We start from the raw sequence: 27,503 nt of genomic DNA on the forward strand, positions 1-27,503 counted from the left end.
ACATACTGTATGCATTCCAATCATGGATATGTAATCCTAACATCCAAGTCATTTTTCTTGAGGGCAGTTAATTTTTTCTCATTTGTATTTCTGTAAACTATATTGACAATTCATTTTTTTGTTTATTTTTAGTGGAGCCTTAAAAATATAGAGATTAACATTTTCTAAATCTTTCTCTCTCGATAGAACCCATAAGGATTCTGGCTCAAAATGGGTTCTAATTCCTAATTCAGTGATATGTAAATTGAAGGTAACCAGGGAAACCACGAGCTTGCTGTCCTCACAAAGTGCTTTTTGGAAACAGTATTCACCAATCTGATGTGGTCTGTATGCTTGGTGAATGTGATACATGAAATGGATCTTAACCCACATTAAAAACCAAAAACAAACAAAAAACTTAAAACCCAGCAATGCAGGATCCTTTTAATGAGAATTCAATAGCACAGTTTTCAAAATTCTTCATGTTGTATGAATTTAATACCTTTTCATCTCCCCTTTCCCCCAGTAAAAAAAGTGAAGTGTGTCGTAAGCTGCTTTGTGTCTCAAATTCAGCTCTTTTGAGCAGTACTGCAAGTACAGGTAGATGGAGACACAAGTGAGAATGTTTTTTGTTAGCTATCAGTGGTGTTTCCTCGTAAAGCTATATGCCAGGGAACATGTACTCCATGTTTCCTGACACATGTCTACTCACAGACATTACACATTTGATCCAAGTTTTGCAGATACTTTACCATTTCCTGGTACTTGGAGCTTTGGAGTAGAATTTCCTTTTATAGGTCCCTGATAGTTTACCCCATGTTTAGACTCAGAAAAATCAGTAATACTGAACTGCTGCTAGATTTGATTTTGATAATGGTGTTTTTGTGTGGCTTGTCTGTTTTTCTTCATTTGTTTGTTTTGTGTGTGTGATAGGTCTCTTTCAATTTTTATTTTACAAGTAGAAGACTAAATCTTTAAGTGTACTTAAAGGTAAGCTGTTCATTTTATATTATTCCTAGAAAACCAGATGAATTCTTTCACAGTGGGCTTCAGAAACAGCCTTCATTGCCATTGTGCTAAAAGCAGCGCTACCTATACAAGTTAACTTCTAGGATTTGATGTTTAAAGTGACTTTTCAATCACTGTGCTACTTAAGAATACGTACTGTATGGTCTTTGAAATGAATTATGAAGCCTATGAAGATATTTGGAAAATATTTCAAAACAAATTAAAAATTAATGACAAGAAATGTCAGATTTCTTTTGTGGCTTGTATTCCTTTACCTGCAGATAACAAAGAGTCATCAAAGAGAGAAAACATTAGATTCTAATTTAAGGTGATTTACTGAAGGAAAATAATCACTAAACCTCTAATGACACATTTTTTTGACAACTCCCTAATCCTTACAAGCTGTTGATAAGAGCTGCATCAAGCCATCTAATAATCAGCATTGGCTCTTGCCAGAGTAATTGGAAGAAACACATGACCTATTGTCACTCAGAAGAAATTATAACTTTAAAAGCACATCTAGAGATTTCTTTTAATATGTGGTTTAATAACATCTATTGGTCCTGTTGTTTGTATTCCATTGCATCAGTTGCCCTGTAGACATATGTAATAAGCAGGCTGAAGTCCAATGAACTTAGTATGTCCTGCATTTGAAAAACCAGTCCCCGTATCGCCTAGTGATTCAGTTAATTGTTTGCATGCTTGTATGTGGCAGTCTGACATAGAAGTGTGTGTGAAACAAAGGTATGGAATCAAATTCCTCCACGCAGAAAGAATTGTAGCCACTGACTTTCATAGACACTTGCTCAATGTTTATGGAGACCCCAAACAGCGCCTGTGAGCAGAGTGAGGTGGTAGGGACTGTGTTTCAGCAGTGGCAATCGTGACTGTGGGTCGCCTCCACTGATGAAGATTTTTACAAGCATGACATGCAGACTGTTTTTCATGGCTAAAAAAAATAAAAAAATAAAAAAATAAAAAAATTCAAAGCTAGTGATGATGACTGTGTTGGAAAAATGTTTTGTCTGAGAACTTTATGAAATAGTGTTATCGTGTCCATTCTATCTGTTGTAAATTCCATGGAAATAAGTAGGAGGCAAGCAACCTATTTGAAATAGAAGACATTACTTTTGAAGTAGCCCCCCCATACATTTTTTTTGTGATGAAAATGTATTTTTATAATATTCCTCTTGGGAGTACTACTGGATTTCTTTTCTCAAGGAAAAACTTCTGTAGAAACTTTTCATGTAAAATGTTTTTTACCGGTGTCAATACATCATGGCAAGGTAAATGTTTTGATTTTTGTAAGCAGGTGTTTTCTGAAAAGCTAAGTCTATCACCAGAATTTGGCTGGTACTGTGAAATACATGTCTGAGTAGAAGACTACTACATTATTTGATAATACTTCTACTCTTCCCCTTGTAATGAAAACTGTTCCTTGGTAGGACTCTAAAGCTAGGAAGATCCTTCTCACTTTACAGTATGTTGAGGTTTGACTTGCATTAGCAACAATAGTTGTTTCAGTTCTAAGAAGTGAAGAAGCATTTTGGGTAAATTTTTTTTCACTAATAAGAATAAAACATAGAAATTAAAACACACATTTATTTGTACATTTGATTCTGTTTACAAATCCTTTCTGGAGTTTTCTGTGATTTGCCAGCTGTTTAATTTATCATGTTAGCTCTTGACATTTTTCTGATAAGTATGAAAGATAAATAAATCTATCACTGTTTTGCTTTCGAACTGCAATTGCATTTTCAGCATAGGGTGCAGTGAAATAATAGATTGCTTAGAAAAGTAAATATATGAAAATGGTTGTTTAGAATTTCAGTATGAGCAGTAATTAGAGTACAGCTTGTCATTTGTGAAATATTATGGCATATTGTGACTTTATTTTTGCAGAATCTGTTACATACCTGTCACGTTAATTCAACTAGAAAGCATTCTTTATGACAATTCATATAATATCATAAAGTCAACCAGTCATGTTTATTACTGAATCATTGTATGTCTCAATGTTGAAATTAAATTGGAAAAGAAAAAGACAGTGCAGATTTAACTCAGTATAAAATGCATTTTAAAGGAAGCAGATCCTATTTTCTTGATCCTCTTACAGCCTTACAGGTCTTTACGTGAACTAGCTTAAAACCTTTTTCCAAATTGAGTAGATAGACCTCAAAGCTTGTGTGTTATTGAAAATGATGTAATGCTATTTTGGACATGAACTGTACTTACTGTCCTTGTGAACTGCGGGGTTTGTGTATGAGCAACAATGCACTGTTTCAGGATGTGAAGGTTGAACATATACATATGAGATATGCTTTATCTCATTAGAGCAGGTACAATGAAAGGTGTTGCAACATCTGTGTAAGCTGAATGTTTTTAGAAGTGGTTTTGCAATCTCTTATGCTTCTTTAAATATGCTTGAACCGTACGTGACTTTGCTGTTTTGTAACATCAAGTTGGAGTTAATTTACATGACGTTATATACAGTTGGTGCGGCTGGACCAGCTTAGCACAGTTACTAGATGATTATTTCACTGTAAATATAATTAACATTGCTTAGTGAAGCATCCCTCTACTGATTTGTTTTTATTAACATGGCATAGAACAGTGATAGTCAATATCATTAAATATTTTTATTCTTCTTAGATAAAAGTAGCAGAGCAGTTATTAATTGAATAAATAAAAAGGTTTTATGAAACATATTGTTATATAGATATCTATATACTTGCCTAGCTCTATTTATCTCTGAAATGGTGAAGACTTTTTCCAGTTACGCTTAGCACTAGCAGAAGTGTTCTCTCTGCAAGTTCAAAACAGAATCCATTAACTACAATAACAGGATCTACTAATAGAAGCAGGAACATATCAACAGCTAATAAATCTATCTTGTCTCTATAAGCATGCAAGATCATTTGGATACAAACTGCCATTTATAGTTGACTAAATGTAGGCTGCATATAGTTTTGACCCACCTACTGATGACATTTGTATATTTGATTCTTGTATTGTTCTTCATTTGCGTTGCAATATTACTCCTGCACTTTCAGTAAACTAAATAAATAAGTAAAAAATTAAGACATAAAATTGACACTGATTTTTTCCAGTGCATGTCCTGAATATAAATAATTCCATAGGAGAGTGTGGAACAACCTAATGAAGGTCTGTATTGATGAAATTAATAGACTATAGAGATGGACTCATAGGACTTGAAGGAATTGTCTGGAAAGACCATTGAGTCTAGTCCCATCAGTCATTTAGCACAAGAGGAATTCCTTCCTTAAATTTATTAAGATATATATATATTTAAAAGTTTATTTTGTCACTCGTGTTTATCACCTGAAACTGTTCCAGAAGATTTTTCAGTCTTTGATAGCTCTAATAATTGGCAGCTTAAACCCATGAACTGTCAATGGCTGTTGGACTATGATAGGGAAAATGGTAAAGTTCTCAACCAATATGCTACTCATGTATCCCCTGTATAGCCCTGAACCATGACCCATGTAGGGGTGTTAGACTATTGTGAAATTATAGCAGAGTTAGACAATAATAGTGCTGACATTGCTATTTAGTAGTTAATAAGTTAAAATCATAAGACAGATGGAATGGACTGGTCTAGCTCAGATGGCTCGGATGAAAGAAGATAATGAATTTTTGGACAAGTTCAAAAGAGGAATAACATGTGAAGCATGAAGTCTGGGCCTGAGATGGAACACAGCATTTTGGGAAAGAACTGAGGATAGTGATTAATCACGAGAATGAATAACATAAGTGATGTAATGTTTTCCTGATCATATAAATATAGGACCTCTGTAAAGCTTGATTGTCATTCACTAGGAGTGACCCAAGCTCTGTATGCAAGTTGCACTGAGCTTGTTAAAAAAATCAACCCTGGAGTACCCACAAGTTCGAGTCTTGACCTGGTTCCTTTCTGCAACAGACTACGTGATCTTAGTGCTCTTTTCCAGCTTTAGTAATTCCATGAGTCTAATCCAAAATTACATTGGTCTTTGTGATAAACAGTTCTTTTAGTCATTTTGCATACTTTTTCTCTCTCTTCTGCAGCACATCAGGGTTATTCTTGTATCTGTTCCATATACTATTGCAGAACTTCTACAGCAGCCTCTGCAGATGCATCCCTGAGGCCTTGGGTGGCAGGCATATTCACAAGGGATTCCTGATGGGGTGGGTCTCAGAGCTGGTCCACAAGGCTGGCCTGTGGCGAGAGACGAGTAGTAGATGTGAAGGCTTTTGCAGACAGTAGCTCAAAGAGACTGACATCTCTCTTCCAACCAGTTTTATTAGCTCTCATGACAACAATAACAGCAAGGGCTACTAAAGACAGAACTTTAACAGACATCATCTGCTGTAAATGGATATAAGCAGAACCCTGACACTAAGTGTGTACATATATCCACTCATAATTCATTCATTTCCATTCGGCCTTCATGCTGATGCGCGAGCACATCCTGTCATAAAACTCCAAGCCTGAAGTCATTCCAACATTGTTTTCTTGTATATGTTCCTCCATATATGTTTAAAATGTGTTTAAAGCATAGTATTCTATATTCTATTTAAAATTGTTTTTTTGTTTTTTTGGTTTTTTTTGGTGGCATCTTTTGACTTCTACAAATGTGCCCCGGTGGTGTAGTGGTAGAAGTGCTGCTTGCAACACCAGAGGCCCGGCTTCGAATCCCCCCTGTGACGCAAGTGGTAGAAGTGCTGCTCTGCTGCACAGGAGGCTCGAATCCCAGGAGTTGGACTTGATGATATCTAAGGTCCCTTCCAACCCGCATGAGACTGTGATACTGTGAAATATTTGCATAGGTGTAGGGTTGTATTGCATTGGTGGCTTCTAAGGCTTTCTTGCTTTCTGCAGTGATTTCTAATCAATTATATCTTTGTTTTGGTGGTGGGTTTTCTTGCTAGTTGCTAGCTGAATTGTCTTTTATGCTTCTGACTTTCATTCAATTTCCATAACTTCAGTCACTGAGATAATGCATTTTAGTGTTACCCCATTTTACTCTTTATTGACAGTAGCCCTAACTTTGTTTTAGCAGTGCTTATCTGTTTCTTCTGCCAGGCTAATATAATGAAAGTACTGAAATGATTGGTTCCAAGATAAATCCTTGTCATTGCTGACCTTCCAGAGTTGCTTTCCTTTCAGAGGATGGCAAAGCATTGCTCTGATGTTTTTTGTTCTAAAGGGCATTAAAAAAAAAGTTTCTTTTCTCATGATATCTGAGCATTTTTAATTAAGTGCAAAATGAAGCAGTATGTAAGACACACAGCTCTGAATATTTTAGTCAGAAAACTGAAGTAACAAAGGTATCTCTTTCCCTATGTTACTTAAGGTATTTAAAAAAAAAATTAAAAAAAATAAAGCTTTACTCATTACTCATTTCTTTCCGCTTGAAATGTCTCTAAAAATATTCTCCAAATTATATAAGAAGGCAAAATATATATATATAATCGGCTATTTAAACAGTGTAATATCTGGAAAATGTTAAAATAAAATTCAAAGAAAAATTGTAACCAGTTCATTCACACTGGTTTTGTGCATTCTGAATGTGAATTTTTCTTATTTAATTGTCACTATAGTGAATGTACTATTCACTGTAATATTAGAAGTGTCAGAATTACATATTCATACAGAGGTGATGATTAAGAAAAGACCAAGGGGAAATTGAAAATAATGAAAAAGCTTACTGGCTACGGGGCTGTCTTTCACGACAGCTTTATCTGTCTTCCCAGCATTTCCTCTGTTTGAAAGGATGTAATATAGACTTTTGTTTCTGATAGTAGTCGCCATACATTTGTTGTCAGCATGTATGAAACTCACGGTGGTAAATATATGATCTCATTTCCTGCCTGAGATATTGTTGTGCTGTTTGTATGGGTTCAGACACCTTAAGAAATATTTACTATGCAGTGTGACTTTTTGTAAGGGGTGGCAAGGAGGAGAAGGCTTTTGTTTTGGGCCTTTTTTAAAGCTATGTATCATGTTTGTACTTTGTTTTTCTTCGTAGCAAAAAATGACTGTCTTTCCAAAATTGCAATTTCAACATCTATACCAACTTAATGCTTTTAACACTTACTTTATAATGACAAGATCCATAATTGATTATCCAGTTATCTTCCTTCTTTGTTATATTGCTTAAGTATTTAATAAGGATGAATAAATCAAGTTCACTATATTAATGGAAAAAGTCATATCACAAATCCTTGATGTAAAACATATTAGAATGTTCTGGACAGGCAGACTGTAGAAATGTCAAATAAGTGAAGATTGGAAAACTTTCAAGTAAAAAATTATTTTGCACTCAGTTCAAAATAGTAGGTGGCTATAAGTTTGTGTAAACATATGGCTTGGGTTCTGCTTTTGGGTAGAGAAAGAAGTATAGAGAGGAAAGCACAAAGGTGGTGTTAGTCTTTAAAGCTCAGTCTTTAAACATGAATGTAGAAATATTTTTTCCCTGAAATTTGATACATAAAATGCTTTTAATTTTATGCATGAATCTATCTGATCTTTAATATCTGGGTTAGTGAGTGGAGTTAACAATGGGAAAACAAAAAACAAACAAACAAAACAAAACAAAAAACCCAAACTAATTGGTATAATTAAATGTAAGGTAATAATTATTTTTCTAGATTTCTTAGTCTGTAACTTTGTGTTAATAAGTGCAATTCTTATTAACCACTGTTTAATTTTCAGTAGTGGTTTTGGTAATTCAGAGAAGTGTCACTTAGTGTGTTACTGTCCTCGGTGTGAAAAACTTCTTGATATTTAACCTAAACCTCCCCTGTCTTAGTTTAAAGCCATTCTCCCTTGTGTGCGATATGACTTTTTTTTAATGCAAATACCCTCTTGGACTCTGCCTTACTCATTTGATAAAGAATATCAGTTTTTCAACCTTAAGGTCTTTTAGAGACTAAATAGGCTTTTAATGATAATTTTTAGTAGCATATTGACATGATATTTTTATGTTTTCATGAGTAAGTTTTCATTTCATTTTCCAGGCTTCAACTTTTCTAGAATGCCCCATAGCTGAATAACAAAAGAATAACAATGACATTCTTTGAGCGCTATAATGGGTTTATATTCTGTAGATTTATAAACTTTATAAAAAACTAGTCAGCCATTTATTACCTTGCAGGGGAAAATCCTGAATTGCAGGTTAATGCAATCATCTGAGACAGTAATGTGAAAGGTTGTGTGACTTTTGGCTGGAAATAACATTTAAGCTCTTCAGGTGTGTGTTAAAGGGAAGCAGTTAGGCTGGTTTTGATTGTGCATTTGCAAACACATTCTTGCTGTTTCTTTAAGAGACTGCATTTGCCCGGCAGTGAAAGAGTTGTCTTTTTATCTTCTGCAAGCACTGTCAAGTTGAATTCTCTGAAAGAGGAGGCTGAAAAGAAGGAAAGACTGTTTTCAAAGACACTGCCCTGGGTGCAGCTGACCAAACTTCAAGAGTGCTGATTTAGGGTTTAGTCACAGTTTATAAAAATATTTTATTTTACACATGATCAACAGGGCAAGCATTTTAAAGACTTTTTACATAGGGTTTATTAAATCGTGATATGCCTGCACAGTGGGCTACATGGTCTGTCTTTGACGGAAGGTTCTTTTGGTTAGAGTTGTTTCTAGTTCAGCAGTTTAACAGCTTTTCAAGACCTATGAATTATTCTTTTTTAAAAGACATCCAGATGTACACATTGCTTTCATTCTCATTTGGAAAGACAAATATTTATTCATTTGAAAAATCAAGAATATTACTAGGTAAATGAAAATGTATCAGTAAGAATGGAATCTGTATTGTAATTCTGTGCATCCTTTCATTTTCAACAATTAATTTGCAATATTTTTAATTTAGTTGTTATTTCACAGTAAACTTGAAATATTGTGATCAGTTTTAATGGTGATGTTCACATATACCTAAAGAAGAACTGGGATTGGGATTTTGAAGAGCAAATCTTAGCAGTCCGTGTATGGTATATTAACTGCTATTAAAAATAGGTATAACTCTGTGTAAGGCCTGTGTAAGGAAAATTTCATCCTAGTACTTTTTCAATATTAGTATGTAATGAAATTACTTTTATTGGTTCAGCATACTAAATGGAATTGATTATCACGCTGCTTGTGTTAGCCCACACAGCGTAATATAGATTAGATTTTGAAAGTTAAGTGAATGCAACATTAAAAAAGTTAGAATGTTGAAGGTTCATAATAAAATCTTGACTTTTGGGCTTTCTATACCCAAGTATTTAGTAGAATGGAGCTGCACTTTGTAAAGTAAGTACTCCAAACAATATTGTTCCAATGCTTACAAACTGTATCTATGAAGTTTCTTCAGGTATTCTTTGTTCTGAATGCAGTTTAGTAAGATTAGTGGGAATAAATGAGACCTAATACCACCATTAGTTGCCTCTCCATGGAATTTCATAGCATGCAGACTTTTGCAAAAATTTGCATCAGCGTTGAACCTTGTAGTTCTAGCATGTAATCAGTTGTAGTTTGTTTCCCATTACTCATAGTTTCAGTCAGATAACCACTATGAAAGGGAGAGAGTTTTGAACTGTAATAGAGGAATCACTTGTCTTAACTACAGGAAGAATAAGTTTCATCAGTCCTTTGTGCCCATGCTTGACAAGCCATACTTCAAGGACACTTGGACTTTATTATAAAGAATTTCAAGAGCTAGTATAAGAATGAGAGAGGCTTGCTTACAGTCAACAGCATCCTATTTTTTATTCCTACATTCATGCCAAAATATAACTGAATGTTCTTTACGGCTTGCACATTCTTCAGATTATTTCCTCTCACCTCCTAAATTCTGTCCTAGTTTGTGTTGTTGCCATTTTTATTTTATATATATGTATGTATATGTACACATAATTTTTTCTTATAAACAATGTTATATAGTTTAGGACCTTCCACTTCTTCCAAGATGATTTTTCCATGTCACTTGCCAGATATACTTGCCCAGACATTTGTTTCTGATTTTAAACCTCTTCATTGTCCCGCTTATTCAGTGATTTTATTCAGATACTGGCAGTACTACATGACTCAATTATGTCTTAAACTTTGTTTCTGTGCTCCTGATATTACCAATGCATATATTACTCTCTTTTCTACATCTCTTATTTGTTGCATTCTTTTTCTCCTAACTCAACTTTTTCTGCTTACTGAATTCTTGTGGTTTTTACTACCAGATTTAGTCTATTTGACACCTTGAGCTCTTTCACAGTCTGTTTTTGCAAAATGTATGGTTATCAAACTTTCAGTTGTGATGGGAAGTGTGGGAATGTTCACAATATGCTGATGAATTCCACTCCCGTTCATCTTCATCACTAGTCTGATCAAATTACAAATGTTGCAGAAAAATTCCTTGGTTTTAAAATGCTGTTATAATTATATGTAAAATGAAATTGAGGCGGAAAATAATGATCATAATTTTATAAAATAAACTATACTACACATGAATAAAACATGATGCTAACATCCTGCACCTTGACTTCCGTGAACTTAACCTTTTTATGTAGGAATCAATGTTCTATTTTCAGCCATAGGAAATTAATTGTAAAATCTACAGTGCAGTCTTTGTAGGAAATTTTATATCACTGATTTTAGACTACAGGAGAGACTTAGAGTATGATTAGCTTCACTGGTATTTCATTAGAGAGCTTTTTCTAACATTGGAGAGTCGAAAAACTTAAGTATGAAGTTGCTGAAACTTGCACCAGTTTGTATTTTGGAAGTACAGAGTACACAGGATTGACCTAGCCTAGTGAAATAGTTGTGTTTTGAGAACCGAGCACAAAGAGTGTCTGCAGTAGAAAGAAGGAATTTGGTAAGATATTTGGATTTGCTGGTTGGGTCACAGAGGAGCATAACATGGTGTTCTGTTAAGCCTTTAATGTTTTTGTGTGTATGTCAAACAGTAGTCTAGTTTGACCCTTAATCTACCTGTGAATTATTAAATACGGTCAGAAGCTGTGTACATTCGCATATATTGGTAATGTATATTTATATGAAACTATCATCTCCTGAATGATATTCTGTGACTTAGAATTTAAATAACAGTAGACACCTTACTATTTATGTAAGCTATATTAAGAAAATTGCTATCTGAAATATCTGTGTAGAGCACCTGGAATGAGTGCATAAATTACTTAATGTGCTTTAACATCTGACTTTAAATAGTCTCCTCTCTAGCAATCTGTACATCACAGGTTTAATCCAGATGGAAGATGCAAATTTGACAAGATAATGCACTTAACATAAGTTAGCAAATCTGCATTAGGGAGTCTGTTGAAAACCCTCTGAAATGCTGTTTGCCTGCTCCTTGCTAGGACAGCAGATGACCAAATGTCAGTGATGCCAAACTATAACATTCCCTGTAGTATCTTAGTGTTTCTGTGAAGACTGGTATACTATGAGATTTTTGGATTGCAGTGGGTTTCCTGGTGTGCTACATTGGCAGTATTACTAGTATCAGTAATAACTAATATCTTGACTACTTGGTTATGTAGGACTGACTTTGAGAAAATTGAATCCTTATGAATTATTCACGTAAATAATTGATGTTCAGATACCATTTATCTTAATACAGTTCCAAAGATTGAACTCAATCGTATTTATTACAATGTAGGACATTTATGGTAATATTTACTATATAGAATTATGTGTATTAAATATATCTTAAATTAGTTTGAAATATGAGAATGAAAGCTAGAACAAAATTGAACCATAATGCTTTAAACTAAACAATTTCATTGACTGGGGAGACTTCTATAGACCATTATCTTGTTTTAATTGCAGACTCAGCTAAGCATATCTATGGTATTGAAAACTAGCATCAGGATTCCAGCATGCATGTTCAGTTTTTGGCTTTTTGACTGAATCGCTTATTTTTGTAGCAGCAGCTCTAGCACACTCCCCTGCACCTAAGCCAGATGTGTCATTTCTAGAGATACAATAAGTTATCCAAATTCAGAATTCAGAGGTATTATGTGAATTTGTGTAATTATTTTCAATCTTTAAAATGACAGCCCTTAAATATACAGGCTATATATATTAAAATACATATATAAATTATATATGTAAAGTATTCAATCTTTTTCATTTAGAACATTTGTATTAAAGTATGATTATCCAGTGATTCATTGAAAACAAAATTTTATGCACAGCTTATTATCTTCAGCAACCTGAAATTCAGCAGAAGAATAATTCGTGTGGGCTGTTTCTCCCAAGCTGTAGTGCATCCATGTTACATCAGAAACAGTTGATTTGATCTCTTATTTTTCTATGCTCACTGCCCAGGAAGGCCATTCTGCTTGGTTGCTAAATCAACACAAATCAAACATAATCATACAAGTTTGTCCTTTATGTTTCATTGCACATGCTTCACCCTATTACCCAATGAATGTCCTTTTGTTGGTGCTAGGAACTCCTTTATCTTGACAAATAAGGTATTTCTTGGTTCTGTGTTTGATATTAAAATCCAAACTAATCACAGTGATGCACAGATTTAAGGTCATTCTAGCTTTTAAATGCTAATTGTTCTGCCAACAGTAGTCATTTACAAGGATTTTAAAGGCCATACACACCTTCTATATGATTCAATAATTGGACTCTTCTGAAACCAATGAAGAAAAATAAGCAGTCAGTAAAGGGGAAAAAAAAAGCAAAAAAAAGCAAAAAAAAAAAGCTAAATACATATTGTCCTAGGCTGCTTCTATCACTTTCAGCAGGTATATTTAAAAGCAACTTTAGTGAAGTTGTGAAGGTTTAAAAACTATTAATATCTTTCTTTGTCTAAATTAAGTCTGGATTTGCAATTTCTATTTTCTATCAGCAGTGTAATGATTCATGTTTCTATGCTTCGGATGTGACCTAGAGCATTCCTTGCTATCCTGAAGTCTTTTCATAAAAGCTATCAAGCTTGTTTTTGCTGTTTTTTGTTGTTTTGTTTTGTTTATTTGGTTGTTTTTTTGTTTCATTTCATTCCAAATCTGAATAGAATGTGCTGATCGAGAATGCAGATTAATACTGTTGTACTGTGGACGAGATGTATTGACTCTTATGTGTCACAGCTGAAAACAAGGGTCCAGATTCACGATGACCTTATTCTTTGATGCCTTGCTGTAAATTACCCTTGTGTAACTGTGGAAGTGACAGCAAGTTGAAGTGTTATTCTTCCCATTTGCAAATAACTCCTAAAGGCTGGAAGTCACTGAGACCCTCTATGAATAGCAAAAGAATTGTATTTTGTGCTAACATTAACTTACGACTTAAAAGTTAATGAAACCATTCAAGTTGAGTACTTTAATCTCACAAATTGGTTATCACAGCCTTGTGGCCACTTCTTGTTTTATAATAAAGTATTACACAAAATATCTGTGAAGGCTTACAAAATTAAACTAAGGGAAGTATGTGCAATTTTGAGCTCATTAGGAGCAATTCATATTTTCATCTGTCTCATTAGAGATGTTTTCATGAACTGGGAAAGTACTTTTGAATATGTGATTTTTAATTTCTCTGCCAACTGGCATAAGATTTTTGGGATTGTTATTTTCTTTTCATTTATTTCAAAATGTTAAAAGGAGATTTAAAAAAAATAAAAAATAAAAATGTAACCACAGGAGAAATGAGAAGAAAAGCAAGGCGCTAAGAAGCATGTGAACTGCTGGAACGTGATAAGAAATATTGTTTTATAGTAGTTCAGTGTGCTTATATCACTTTTTTTTTTATACTTTTTTTTTTTTTTTTGGTACTTTGATGAAACTTGAAATGAAGCATGCTGGTAATGGACTTAGAAGAGGCAGTTCAGAATTTAAGATGCAAAGATAAAGCAATATCTTGCAAAATGTTACTTAAATTCATGATGTTATGTATTTTGGAAAAAAGTGACAGATTTCCTTAAGCCAGGTATAACTTCAGTCTAACTGTTCTTTTACTACATATAATAAAATTATTTGACCTTTGATAGCATTATCAGTGAACCATTACGAGATTTTTGTTTGAAGAATGTAGGGGAAACCTAAGTACTCATTTCCTATGGCTGTAATAACGAACCACGCATACATTCTGACAGATATATGCACAAAACTGGGGATCAATTATTCTGCAGGTTTTACAGCTTCAAGGATTTTTGAAGATACATATTAACTATTGCCATATTTGTTACTTTTTAAGTCCAGTGTACCCTATGAGAGAAAAAGGAAACTGGTCTTTCATTTATTTCACTAGCAGTGTTTTCCACACAACAAAATGAGATTCTCTGTTGTGCCACTAACCTTTCTATTGCACTAAGCTTGATCTTACTGCTAAATCAGTCCTTCAGTTTGGTCTTGGCTCTCATCATATGATAACTGATTGCAGGCAGTGGTGGTGACCTTTTAATTAGATGCTCTGCAGTTTAAAGCCGAGCTACAACACTAAACTTTTTACTATAGGCTTTCTAAAGAAATCTTGGCAGTTACAGGAGTCTTAATAATTAGAATTTTTTAGTTTTTAGTTCGGTGTTTTGTGTTTTCTTTTTTAATGTTGCCTTATTTGTTGGTTGTGCTTCTGAGAAGGCAATTATTTTAGCATTTAAACACAAGCTGGAAAATCTGTGTTAGCCCTCTTCACCTCTCAAAATTACTAAAGATAAAAATGACATTTAGACAGCCTTCTCACTTGGCAGCCAAATGTTTGTGAGGTTCCTTGCACTGAACATGTGCCTGCAGTACAAAGCCATGCTACAGTTCAGGCCTGTGTAATCTGTGAACAAGATTAGGCTTCAAAATAACCACCATGGTAGACACTGGTGATGTTCATTTACCTGGTTCTAACATGTGGTGGTACAATTTCCTACATATAACCAAAGTCACAGCCTGTGGATGTGGAATAACTGAACCACAGAACTACTTTGATATATATATATATATATATATATATATAAAGAAAAAAAGAAAAAAAAAATCATTTGTGTGTCTTAAAACTGTTATCAGATTGAAGTCAGAAGGGCGAGCTTAAGTCTTCAGTCTTCTGTCTCAAAAGTTTGACTAGATGCAGTCTGGATTGAATTTTGTGATTTTTTAAATGGAGATGCTATTTGCTCTTATGGAAGTAAGAAAACGGACCTTTCTTGAACTCTACTGATTTTTTTACTGATTAGTAGAAAATATCTTCTAGAGAATAACTTCCGATACCCTCTTCTATTTAGTTATTACTTTTCCTGCCTAGTTTATCAGGATGGTTATTTTTATGATGATGCTTTTATGCTTTTTTATGAAGATATGATGATGCTTTTTCTGGTGCATATGTCTTCATGATAATGAAATAACAGGGCTTGCCACTTTCTGTCAAGATATCACAAAACAGCCATTATGCATGTCAGGGGTTTTTGCATGTGCAGCTGCATGTCCAAACTGTTTATTATATAACAGTATACTATATTTTTCTTCTTTATTTTGTTTTCATAGATTTCCATCTCTATCTGCTAACCTTAGGCTGGAAAGCACGGAAATATCATGTGCTAATTCCTTTATAAAATGTCAGCTGTTTCGTAGTAACAAACTATCAATTTCTGTTGTTACAAGTGCCTGCTCATTAAATCTGTCTCTGAACATTCTGCTTTAATTTCCCTGTGAAATGCATTTACGCCTTGTGTAGGAGGTATTTGCGTCAGAGGAAGATGCAGTAGACTGTGCATTGTATCTGGAAACATTACTGAAAATGTGCACGTGGTGGTCACTTAAGGCTTAAGTTGAACCCTTGCCTCCACTGTAACATGTTGAGCTTCTTAAACTACATGAGGTTTTGCTGTTTCATTTAGATTAAAATACCTGCTTTCCTGATTAAAAGGACAAGCATAGGCATTAATCTATCATACACATCAACTGAGTTTGGCATTCTATACTGAGAAAATTAACTCATTAGCAATATAGTCTTTCCAGTATAACATAACAGCAAAAAACAAATTTGGAAGCACATAGATTTAGGCATCTAATAAAAATTTTATGTACTGAAATGGAGGAGTTTTTGATGATACAGATTCTTTGAGAAGTATTTTTACTTTTACTAATTTATGTAAAATTCATAATTATTTCATTTTCATCTGTAATTTAATTCAGCTTTCTCTTTCCATAGAACAGAAGTTTGCTTTTTCCCACCCTGGCCCTGCCAGTCCTTTGCTGAAATAACAATTTAGTTGAAAATATCATTATGATACATTTAATAGGCATTTAATTTACTTTCTACAATATTGTCACAATTATTATTTTTTTTTACCAGAAAAATATCTTCTGTCCTAAAATGTGAAAATATGATTATGTGAACTTGTGACATTATTATAAATTCCAATTACAGTAGTAACCTCCTTGAATTTATTCAACAAGGCCTAAATGAATACATTTGCTGACTTATAATGCAAGTGGAAGAAACACTTGGTGACTTCCTTAGCTTTCTAGAGGATAGCTTTATTTTTATAGAGAATGTTTATCATGAATGTCAAGGAGAAACCACATGTATTAAGAGAGAACTTAAAAATTTTGAACAATCTTCAGCATTTCAGTACATACTAAGGAGTAGCATCATGCTGAATGCTTGGTAGACAACTGAAGGCGTTAATAAGGAATAAAAAGTAGAATGAATTGCATTAATCATAGGCAATTAAATATAAAAGCATTTTAGACTGAGTAAATTGGTAAAATAAAATATCTGAAGTTATCTTTATCTTCTCTGTGCAGTTTAGCATTGTCATCACCTCAAATTTTTCTTCAGTAAATTTAAACACTGGTTTACAGAATCATCTATAAAATCTATTCAATGTACAACACCATGAAAGATAGTGAAATACAGGCTGGGCAATTCTACTGATTTTTAAAACAAACTGAAAATGAAACAGGCAAAGTGCTGCCGGGTTTCTGTGAGATGATCGTCTTTGAGAGGAATGTAAAACACATTCAGTTGTTTTTTGTAATGTTTCCTCAAGAGTAACATGTGATTATATTTTCTGCTGTTGAATTGCAATTATTCTCCCACGTTTTCCTTTTCACGGAATAAAGGGAAGATAAAGATGTGTGTGACAGCATCTATTGACCCATTGCTAAAGGAAGAATCTTTTGACTTCAGAGAAGCTACAGTTTCACCCTGTTTCTTTTTAGAGAAAAAGAGTCCATTTATGGTGATGCAATTCTTTTTACATTGGGAAGGCCCTGGAAGATACTTAGACTAGTTCCTGGTAGTGTAAAATTTGCGGAACAGATAAATCTATATGAAACTGATTTCAAAGGGACAGCTTATTTTACGCAGGATGAAACAAGTATCTTAATCTTTCCCCAGTTAGGCATCAAAACATAAAGTATGATTACTTTTTTTTTTTCTGAAAGATTGTGTGGGATATGTATATCAATTTGAGTGACTGCATTTGGTGAACTATTCAAAGTGGTATATAAGTATCTGATATATCTTTTTGAGTGCTTAAATTATACTACCGAGTCAAATCATACTTGCAATTAGACTGCAACCCAGTCAGATATTTTGACAGTATGCATCAACTTAACAGTTAAATATTTCTTTCATTCTATCTCATAGCAGTTTAAATTGCATCATGCAATGTAAGCCTGGAGAAAAACTATAGGAAGGCTATCTCCATTTATTCATTTGTCCAACAGATTAATAACAAGACTACGATGTTACTACTACTATTAATCACAGTGCAACACTACTCTTAAATCTACTGATAGCTTCTGAAGTCCACTCAAGAAATGTATCTCCAAAAAAAGAAGGAAAAAATAACGAACTAATGCTAGAGATGCATAGGAAACCCTTGGCACCATGTCGGAGATACACCCTAGATACACCGTATGAAGCTTAATACCTAATATATCACAAGATAGAGTTCTCAGAATTCTTCAGAATCTTGTGAAAGTGTTCATAGTTTAGCATCTCCTTTTGAATTTTGTGAATACAAATCCATTGATTGTCAGGGGTTGAATTTAGTTTATAAATGTTGGAATTGAATGTGTGCATTTTACTTTGGAGCATCTCAGCTTCAACAGATCTGAGCAAATCAGAATATAGCGTTCATATCTCCTTGGATGCTAAAACTGGGCACTTACATAGTGACTAGGCAAGTGCCTTTGCTATTAAGAAATGTAAGGAATTGCTATCAATCAACTTTTAAGCAGAGACCTGCTCAGTCAGTTGGAGGTGTAGAATACCTGGTGTTTTGGTGGAATTTAGAGGACTTGGCTCCAAAAACAAGCAGTGAGTGCTATGAATGGCAAGGTGGTAAATAAAAGATAATGGAGAAGATCTTGCCATATCTTCTAGTCAGTATAATCCATTAGACATAAGCATTTTAAAAAATAATCACTCTTACTACATATTTTACTCTATTCTTTTATATTGTAGCCAGAGTTGTGTTAGTGCAGAGTAACATGTAGTCTATACAAAGGATTTCTACTTTTTCCACAGAAATTACCTCCCTGAATGTAATTAGTCATTTTATTTCCATGCCACTATACATCTAGTTCCCTAATTTGTTACCTCATTTCTGTTGTTATTGCTTATACATAGTATGTCATTGTATTTTTGTTTTTTTGCTACGAATTATGTGAAGCTTCTTTGATTTTTATATATAATCATGGGCAAGATGTTGTCGAGGCTGAGAATAATATTTCTCAGTGCAAATGAATGGAAATCATTACATGGTAAACTGAACCTCCGATGAAAGATACAGCTACACTGAAATTACATATTGAAATCTCAGCTGGTCTGGTCTACTTGGTGAACAGTGGTCATGATCCTTTAAATACTTAGTGTTACCACATAATCACTGTTTGAATGAGATTCTAACAAGGTTAGCCTCTGGTCTTAATGAACGGTACATCATAGTTAGGTGTGGTTTGGCATCCTAAGTTAAGCTACAGGCACAAGTTTTCTCACATACATGTCTATTTAGCCATTGTGGAATTTTCTACTATTTGTTATAAAATGATGGGAATGTAAGAAGATTTTAGTTGAGAGTAGGAATCAGTGAAACAGCAAGGATTCTGGTTTTTCAGTTTTTGTTGTTGTTGGTGGTGTTTTTTTGTTTGTTTGTTTGTTTTTGTTTTGTTTCTTTGTTGCTATCAATCCAATAATTGATTTCAGTCAAAATGAGAAAAGATGTCTTTGAAAAACATAAAAATAGAAACAAGCAACAACAACACAAAACAAGCATTCACAGTGTATGTGTATATATGGAGACAATTATTCTTTGGTTCATATTTTGTAGAAAAATGTATGTTTAAAAGCATGTTTGTACAAAGCAAGTATTATTAATCTATTTCTGATTTGTTCTTTGACTATATTAGATGTTGGTTTTTAATTGAGGAAGAACGTATTTAATACTAAAAATTTAAAGGCAAGAATTCACAACGTCTGAGAGTAGCTAAAGACAATGTGCTGGTAAGCTATGGGTACAACTCTGAAGAAGCCTGAGGTGTTGAGTTTACCAGCACCTCTACTAGTTCAGCTTATTGGGAGGGTGGAATCTTATCTGAGGGTCATCTGATACCGCTGAGCAAGCAGGAACTTACAGCACTGGGAAAAAATTCCAGATCTCTTTCTGCAGTTCCAAAGACAAAGATATTTTCTAGTAAAAGTGAAACTTATGAATTTGTGTCAGTTTTGATGCTGACTTGCTCTAAAACTTTCAAAGCAAAGTCTGTTTATGTCTGCCTGTCAGATGCCTTTCTTAGGATAATATATGACAATTGCATTACGGTTACTTGTCTCTTTGGTCTGTTTTCTTCCCTCAGGTCAGCTTGGGATAGTAGAATCAGGGAGGAGGGAAAGAGAAAAGTCTATAAATAATCATTACCGCCTTTCTAGTCCTCTACTCCATCCCCCTCTTGCTCTCACTTATCTTCACACCCCCTGTCTTCTGAAGGGACACAGAGATGGAAGGAGGACAGAAAACACATATTATTTTCTTTCGTTGCATGCTGAATTTTTTTCTCAACACATGTAGGATACAAAAATGCCTTATGACACACCAATGAATTTCTAGCTGAACACGTTGTTATAGAACCTTGAGTAACAGAGTGCTGGAAAATGGGGCTCCAGGCAGAGTATTCCTACAGGGTTTTTGGAATTAGAGCACTGGGTGTGGGAATGGAAGCTGGAAGGATCAGCAGGTAGAAACAGACCTCAGTAAGTCTTGGAGCTCTCATGTGGATAGAATGTTCTGGCAGCAACAGTGAAGATACTTTGCTTTAGAACCATGTCTGTAAGTGATGTCTTTCTTCAGAAAAGCAAGGCAGCAAGGAATACTTGTGCCTGAAGAGTAAGAATCAATACGGGCAGTAGCAAGTCTGAAGAGTTTCACCATTAATATTTATACAATACTAATGATTTATACCCAACAAAAAGAAGGGACAGGGAAAGAAGCAAAGTAATTAACACTGGAGGGAAAAAAACAAACTTAAGTTTACACAAACTAAACAAAGTAGAACTCGTTCAAATTAGCAAATAATAATTAAATGTCTGGCATTCAAGAGGAGAAATAGTCTTTCAGTATATGGATGTGTGCAGTCATAACAGCCAGACCTGTAGACATGATTGTAAATAAGACAGTCATGACGACACTGATTTGCTCGGTAAATATTTGTAATTATTTGTATTTAATCTGCCCTCCACCTACAGATCTCGCATCTGTAGATGCAATTTCCTGGCAATTTTCAGTATAGATCTTTCTTGTAGAAAGATCATATAGAAACTTATTTCAATATAGACCTTTCAACACTTGAAAGTAACCAAACAGCAGTCTCATCAGACCAGCATCTCTGATGGGTTAAACAAAAAATAAAAGATTCAAAATCACCATAATTATTTGAATAACATAACTAGAATTTTTTGATTGGACAACAAATTGATTATATTGTCCATATGTTAAATAGTTACAGTTGATTACTTTTTGTACCTTTTCTATAGCTACTCATTATTTGAAAGAAGACAATTACTAATTACTAATAGATAGGAAAATATCCCTCAATCAATCCATTAGTTATGTTTCCAAGTGTTTTTTAATAAGGGAAAAATATGGATTGCTACAAACATGTACTTCAACTTCTTGTATCTGGGTCGTTCAGATCTTCTAAGCCTTTTGCAATTGTGAGGGCTCTTCCTGACTGTTTTTCTGTTCAGTCTTTTGCCAGTAAGAGGTGGTTTGATTATATACAGAGCAGGCTTTAACTTCAAGATAAGCATAGGAAGAATGACTCAGCCAGTGACTCATGATATTTATATTCACTGTTTATATGGAGTACTGCATACTGTTTATAAGATGCTGTGGACCTTTTGATAAATCTTTTGACTCTTTTTTGCCTAGTTATTAAAAGTGGATAATGTATAAAAGTCTGTCTGCAACTTGCATTCTTGAAATTTTCAGGGTCAGTACTTAGCCTACTAAATTTTCAGTAATGGGGATATACAATCTCTTGAACATTCTAGGATTTAATGTGTGCAAGGGACAGCTGCTGTGTCCCACACTCAAGGCTTCCCAGAGAAGTCCTGTTGCTAAGTACTGTAATGAATGGATCGCTGCAGAGAAGTCAAAGCCTGAATTTTGTCACCTTGGAACCTGTAGTTCTGAGAGTTGTTCACACAGTGCAGTAGGAAAAACTCTTGGATCCCCTTGTGTCAGTCATTTGTTACTAGTCAGGATGGGGAAAAATGGTTTTTTTACCTGTGAGAAAATTTATAGTAGAATTTAAAGGTGCTACAAAGGGGCAACAGTGGAGTGAAGCTCTTGTTGGAAATCTGAGACAGTTTTCTCTGCTGCGTTGAAAATTGACTGCATATTTCTGATCTTGTGATTTCCAGACAGGTGGAAACTGACTGGAGAAATCCTCCACTATTTCAGTTTACCTAGTTTGATTTTGATTCTACAATAATTAGACTTTGCAGTAGAAAACTGTATAAGAAATTATTGATGGGCTGTTAACAAATAATTAAATTTACATCATTGTTAGCTGTGTTTAAATCTTAATTGATGTACTGGATAAACCTCAAGTTCTGTCAGGTACAGTTCATTTATAATGTATTAGATGTAACACATTTTATGAGAAGAACTTGAGTGCAAGAAGCAGAAAAGATCTATCAGTAATATTAGAACTCAAAACACAAATGACATTCAAAAACAAATTTAGGAATACCTCTTGAAAGACATTTTAAAGCAGCTTTTCAGTATATTGAACCAACCCTTTAAATTTGGCCTAGATAAAATCTAGAGTGTTTTATTTTAAATGAGAGAAAAGTATTTTTTCTTCCTTTTTGCCAACAAAATATTTTCACTATTTCTTCTCAGTTTAAGTGAGTAGTGAATTAGTATAAGATGTCACTGTCAGTCACAGACACTCGGTTCTACTTTCTTTTTCATTATAGTCAAAGAGAATTTTGAGTGTTCAGGAATGGCAGGCCTAAGGATCTATTTTCAAAAATACATAAATGATAAATGTTCCTCAATTCTGTTTTTAAAGCTGTAGGGAATTTAGGTGCATTCTGAGAGGATACAGTAATGTTTACTTTCTTTTGGCTGAAACAGGCCAGCAGTGTGGACAGTGTCATTGGAATACTGGACAGTATTACTGGGATTATAATGTCAATTTCTTAATTATCAATTAATTTTATTATAGTTTGCCTAGGGCAAAAAATTCTGCGTAGAACATCAGAGCAGAGTTTTTCCCAGTATTTCAGTGGTATGTCGATAAGTAAAAATTTAATTTTCCAGTGCAAATAAGTGTGAAATTAACTACATATGAAACTCTTTTTTTTTTTTCTTTTTTTTTTTTTTTCTTTCTTTTTGTAGTGGAAGTACTGTATTGGGCACTTTAAAGTTTACTCAGCAATCTGTTTTAAAAGGCACTTTGGTTAGGTGCTTATTGAAAACAGTGCACTGGATTAATCCAGTTTGTAGGCTGTTTTCCAAAGAAGTGCTTAATAAAAGGAATTTCATGCAATATGCTATTAGAGCTTCATTTGCATTAATAAGACTCTCTTCTCATATGATTAAGCTACCTTCAAGATAAAAAATAAATAAAAAGGGATTCGCTGTGTTCTCCATGTACAACCACAGAGATTAGTTTCTGCTGCTCTTGTACCCTTCTGAGCTCAGTGTCTGAGAGAACATTGTTTCCTCCTAGCTGAGAAGATATCCTGTCATCTTGCAGCCTTGAAGTTCCCCTCAATGAAAACAGCCAGTAATTTGGTTTGCTGTACTTAGGTGTATTGCCAAGACTCTAGCTGATGTGGAAATTAACCCAAGGCTTCAGAGAACTGAACTGAAAAAGCTCTGTGTTGCAAAGCAACCACAATAAATCTGAGCATGAGGTAACATTACACAGATTATTCATACAGCAGTCTGAAAATATCAGCAATGGGTATGGTACTTGTCAAATGAAAAAGAGTACATGTAACTTACTGGAAGGATGAGTCGTAAATGACTTCTGCAATTCTGAGTATGTTAGAATTGTGTTAGAGGCTTTAGGAATATGAAAAGTAAAATACATTAGGAGGCTAAAATTGAAAAAAAAAAAAAATTGAGTTAGTTTCCTTTGCAGTAAGTGATGGTTGAAGCTGTGATAGTCCAAAAGAATGTGGAACCAATGGTAAAGTGTACAGATAGTCAGCATTCAATTAGTAAGAAGTTTAAACTTTATTGCTTATATACTTCAGCTTGAGATAGACAAGGTGTTGACAGAGGATGATACAGGCATTTGAATTGAGACTATGTTAATAGCCTCTTGGACATTTAACATATCTCAAGGATCTCTTTCAGATCAGATACAAACTGTAGGGTGTTTCTGTGCCTTGGTCCAAGTCCTTAAATATTCTTCGTGGCGGATTAGGTAGATCATTTAAACTGATTAAAGTTACTTACGTCATGCTGAACATTGTAGAGAGTGATCCTGAGATAAAAATATACGTAAATGTTAGATTTTAGCTGTTGGAATATAAAAGATATAGGAAGTGAGCAAATGCTGTTAAGTAAATTGCATATACATTTTTATCCTTGTACTGTATGAAGGATTAATATAACTTGTAGAGAGGAATTATTTTTCTTGAGCTGTTAATGATCTGCCATTTTATTCCCTAGATTAGTTCTCAAAGGTCAAAATGCAATCAATTACCCAGTACTTTGGATCCCTTAATTGGCTTGGTTGTGCTTCAAAAGTGAAGCTGCTGTTTTATTCTATATATAATAGTCTGAAAAAGACTCAATAATAAAGAGATTAGGACGATGTTTGAAGGACATTATGAATTGTTATGCAGAATAAAAATAAGTACAAGTCATTTCTTGGAGTCTTTTCAGTGATATTTTTATTTTTATTTTTATTTTTCCCATTAGGCATCGAGAATTCAGGAGTACTGAGATGCAATGTCCTTCCTACGTAATTTTCTGAAGAAAAAAAGTTTAAATAGTTTCCTATATTTTGGGAAACTGTGAAACAAAGATACAATTAAAAATCAGAAGTGGAACTGTGTAAAATACTTCCACTGGCTTGGACAGAAACTGGATCGTATCATGGTCACTGTTTATGGCATTCCTATGACTGAAATCTGGTGAGTAAGTAACAGGAAAAGAAAACAAGGGTTAGTTTTAGTGGAAGAAAAATACCTTAAAATTATCTTAATAATTTTGTTTTTCCTTCTAGTGGCAATTAGATTCCTTATTGTCCTTACACAAATGAGGACCGACTCTTTCACTTTGAGAATAGCTCCTACACGGAATCTTTAGTATGTGTGGTAACATGACTGTTAGTTATTAAGGCAAGCATAGCATTTAGGATTGACTTGAAACTGTTTAGGAAGGTTAACAGCTTAGTGAACTAATTCAGAAAAAAAAAAAAAAAAATCTCATTTATCAGAGTCAATTTTTGTAGCTTGACATTTTATGATTTACTTCTAAGCTGCTAAAAGAGCTTAAGAAACCTTTTCCTTCTGATTTCTCCAATTTTTATTTTATTTATTTATTTTTTGGAAGTACCACTTAATCCTGCCTTAAATGTCTGCAATTAATATTGATGCAAACTTGGGTATTGCCTATGACAAACCTAAAGATGAGAGAGATTAGAAATGATTATGTACTTCATGGAACTGTTTAAAACATGATAACGTTAGTACATCATCCAAAGAAATGAGATATTTTGTATGGTTTTCTGGAAAATAGAGCTGATAGCATGCAGTCATTTTGATGGGAGAGAGCTGAGGATTTTTAGTATTTTGCTAGCTATAGATGTGTTCCAAGTCAATTGCAGAAACCGAAAATTCCTTCTATTTACTATTCAGAGTCAGTTGGTATTGATGTTAAGGGTACTTAAGATGTGCAGAAGCTTGAACTGTGGCTGAATCCTTTATGAAACCTCACAGGAGAAAACCATTTACGGTGAAAGAAAAACTCGCTAAACATTAAAAAATACAAGCAACAAGAAATGGGCAGTTTGCTGTGCATGTGGGATGATATGTGGAAACCTTGAGCTATATAGTATGCTTAAGTCCCATGTATTGAAACATAAATGTGCTTTTGTATGAACATGTGCCATATAACCCTTGTATAGTACTGACCACTAAACACGAGCATGCTAAAGTTTACTAACATTTCTTAAACTTATTATTACAGAGCTTCACCTAGGAAAATACAGTGGTCTGTTATTAGTGGTCAAAACAGAAATGAGCTTCAGTTCTTTTGCTACTGTTATTCCTTCAGAAACAGCTTTTCAGCAACTGGATAATTGGATCAATAAACCTATCTTAGAAGTTGAAATGAGGTTAAATCTCTCTTTCCTTCCACCTGCAATTTTAAGTTATTAACATAAGTTTAGTACAAGCAAATAACAGTAAGAATAATAATTTTGGAGGGATGAACAAAGAAGAATCCATTCTGATGCTGCTTGTAACATCTTCTTAAATCAGTGAGAGATAAAATGTAAAATAACTTAGGTTTTATGCCTTATCTTGGATATAAGTATTTATTTGTTCATTTTGGCAACTATAGACAAGAATTTCTTTACATTGAGGTTAGTGAGCTGGTGGAACAGGTTGCCTTCAAGCATCCTGTAGTGAAAGACGTACTTGTGATTTCTAGAGGTACCTTCCACCATCTACAATTCTGTGATTCTTTCCATAGCAGGGGAGCTAAACTGGATGGTATTAAAAAAAAAATCAAAGTTTTAATTTCCTAGTTAGAAGATTTTTAACTGAAATTTTAAATAGAATTCTGTGTACTTGGAATTCATTTGATTCTATATGCAGGCTTGATTTGTAACAGATGTGCAATGCATTGTGCTACAAACAATCCTATCAATGATGGAAAGCTTTTGTTAAGGAGACTCCCCTTTCAGGCATCAGATTTCTTAATTGGGAAATTAGTGTTACATTGCTTAGCTCCAAAAGTATTGTTAGGAGGAAGCCCTAATTTTTGTTACATCTTGTGAACATAGATACATCCTTTGTGTAAAAACAGACAATTATAATTTTTCCAATGTTTTCTATTCCTACTGAGACGATGTGCTTATTGTTAGTGATATCAGATGTGATTTGACATTATTTTAGGAGAAATGTCTGTAGCTTTCATAGTTTGTGTGTGAAGGTTGCCTGTCAAAGCACTTGCTGCAAACTGCAGAATGCTGGATCAGAAAGTTTAGCTGGGATACTGAAGAGTTGTGCTATTTTGGAGATACTAAAATCTGCTACTGTTAGACTGCGCAAGAGTGCTCTTCTATATAGGACCTGGAGTTGTTTTAACTAACAAACTGACAAAATGGAATGCTGAAAGTTTGGCCTCTCAAAGTAGTGTATGTAGATATAAAATTATTTCTAGATGGCAAAGGTCTTCAGAGGCTTCGCAGTGACTGCCAGCTTACAGGGAGATTTCCATTGCCTATACTAGTTACATAAGATATGCAGATAATACTGACAGTTTCTGCTGTTGAATGTTCTTTGTGAATTTTCTGAGGATCAAGTTTTGTCCCCCCAAAAGATAAAGAAATAGCACACCAGTTTCCTGGAATCCCATCACAGGATTTTCTTGTAATTATCAGTACTTGAGATTTTAGCTAAAGCTGTACAAAGATTACATTAGCATCAAATGTTGTGTTCTTTTGATTAAGTATATTATTTGAAAGAAAGTATTCAGGGTATTAAAGGCAGGAATAAGAAATTATTACCTGCCAGGTGATAAATAGTACTCTGTTGATGAGAAATATTTTTTTAAATGCTAATTGCTCAGTTGAAGTTGACACTTAAACCAGTTAAAAATATGCCACGAATCCAGCTTTGAAAATTCAGTGTATAAGTAATGGAGCTTTCTGAATTGTAGCAATTACTCTTTCCAGATTAGTGGGTTCTCATGTAAAATTTACCTGTCACATCATATTTTGCCACATCTTGTAGTTCCACTTCATTACACATTGGCATATAATCCTGATTGGTAAACTTCAGCAAGGTGATCAGAGTCCCACTTCGACTTTGGTGC

The 27,503-nt window shown here is 34.1% G+C and overlaps 1 long non-coding RNA gene across 1 annotated transcript in view; it reads left to right on the forward strand.

The window, feature by feature from the left end:
* The window catches only part of LOC107319351, a 55,550-nt gene extending 29,806 nt beyond the window's left edge, over positions 1 to 25,744 (forward strand). The window contains exon 4 of the long non-coding RNA XR_001557755.2: positions 24,378 to 25,744. This is a non-coding gene — a long non-coding RNA (uncharacterized LOC107319351). The remainder of the gene's footprint in view (positions 1 to 24,377) is intronic.
* The last annotated feature ends 1,759 nt before the right edge of the window (positions 25,745 to 27,503 follow it).

The sequence above is a fragment of the Coturnix japonica genome, chromosome 11 (assembly GCF_001577835.2).
Source record: "Coturnix japonica isolate 7356 chromosome 11, Coturnix japonica 2.1, whole genome shotgun sequence".
Classification (NCBI taxonomy): domain Eukaryota; kingdom Metazoa; phylum Chordata; class Aves; order Galliformes; family Phasianidae; genus Coturnix; species Coturnix japonica.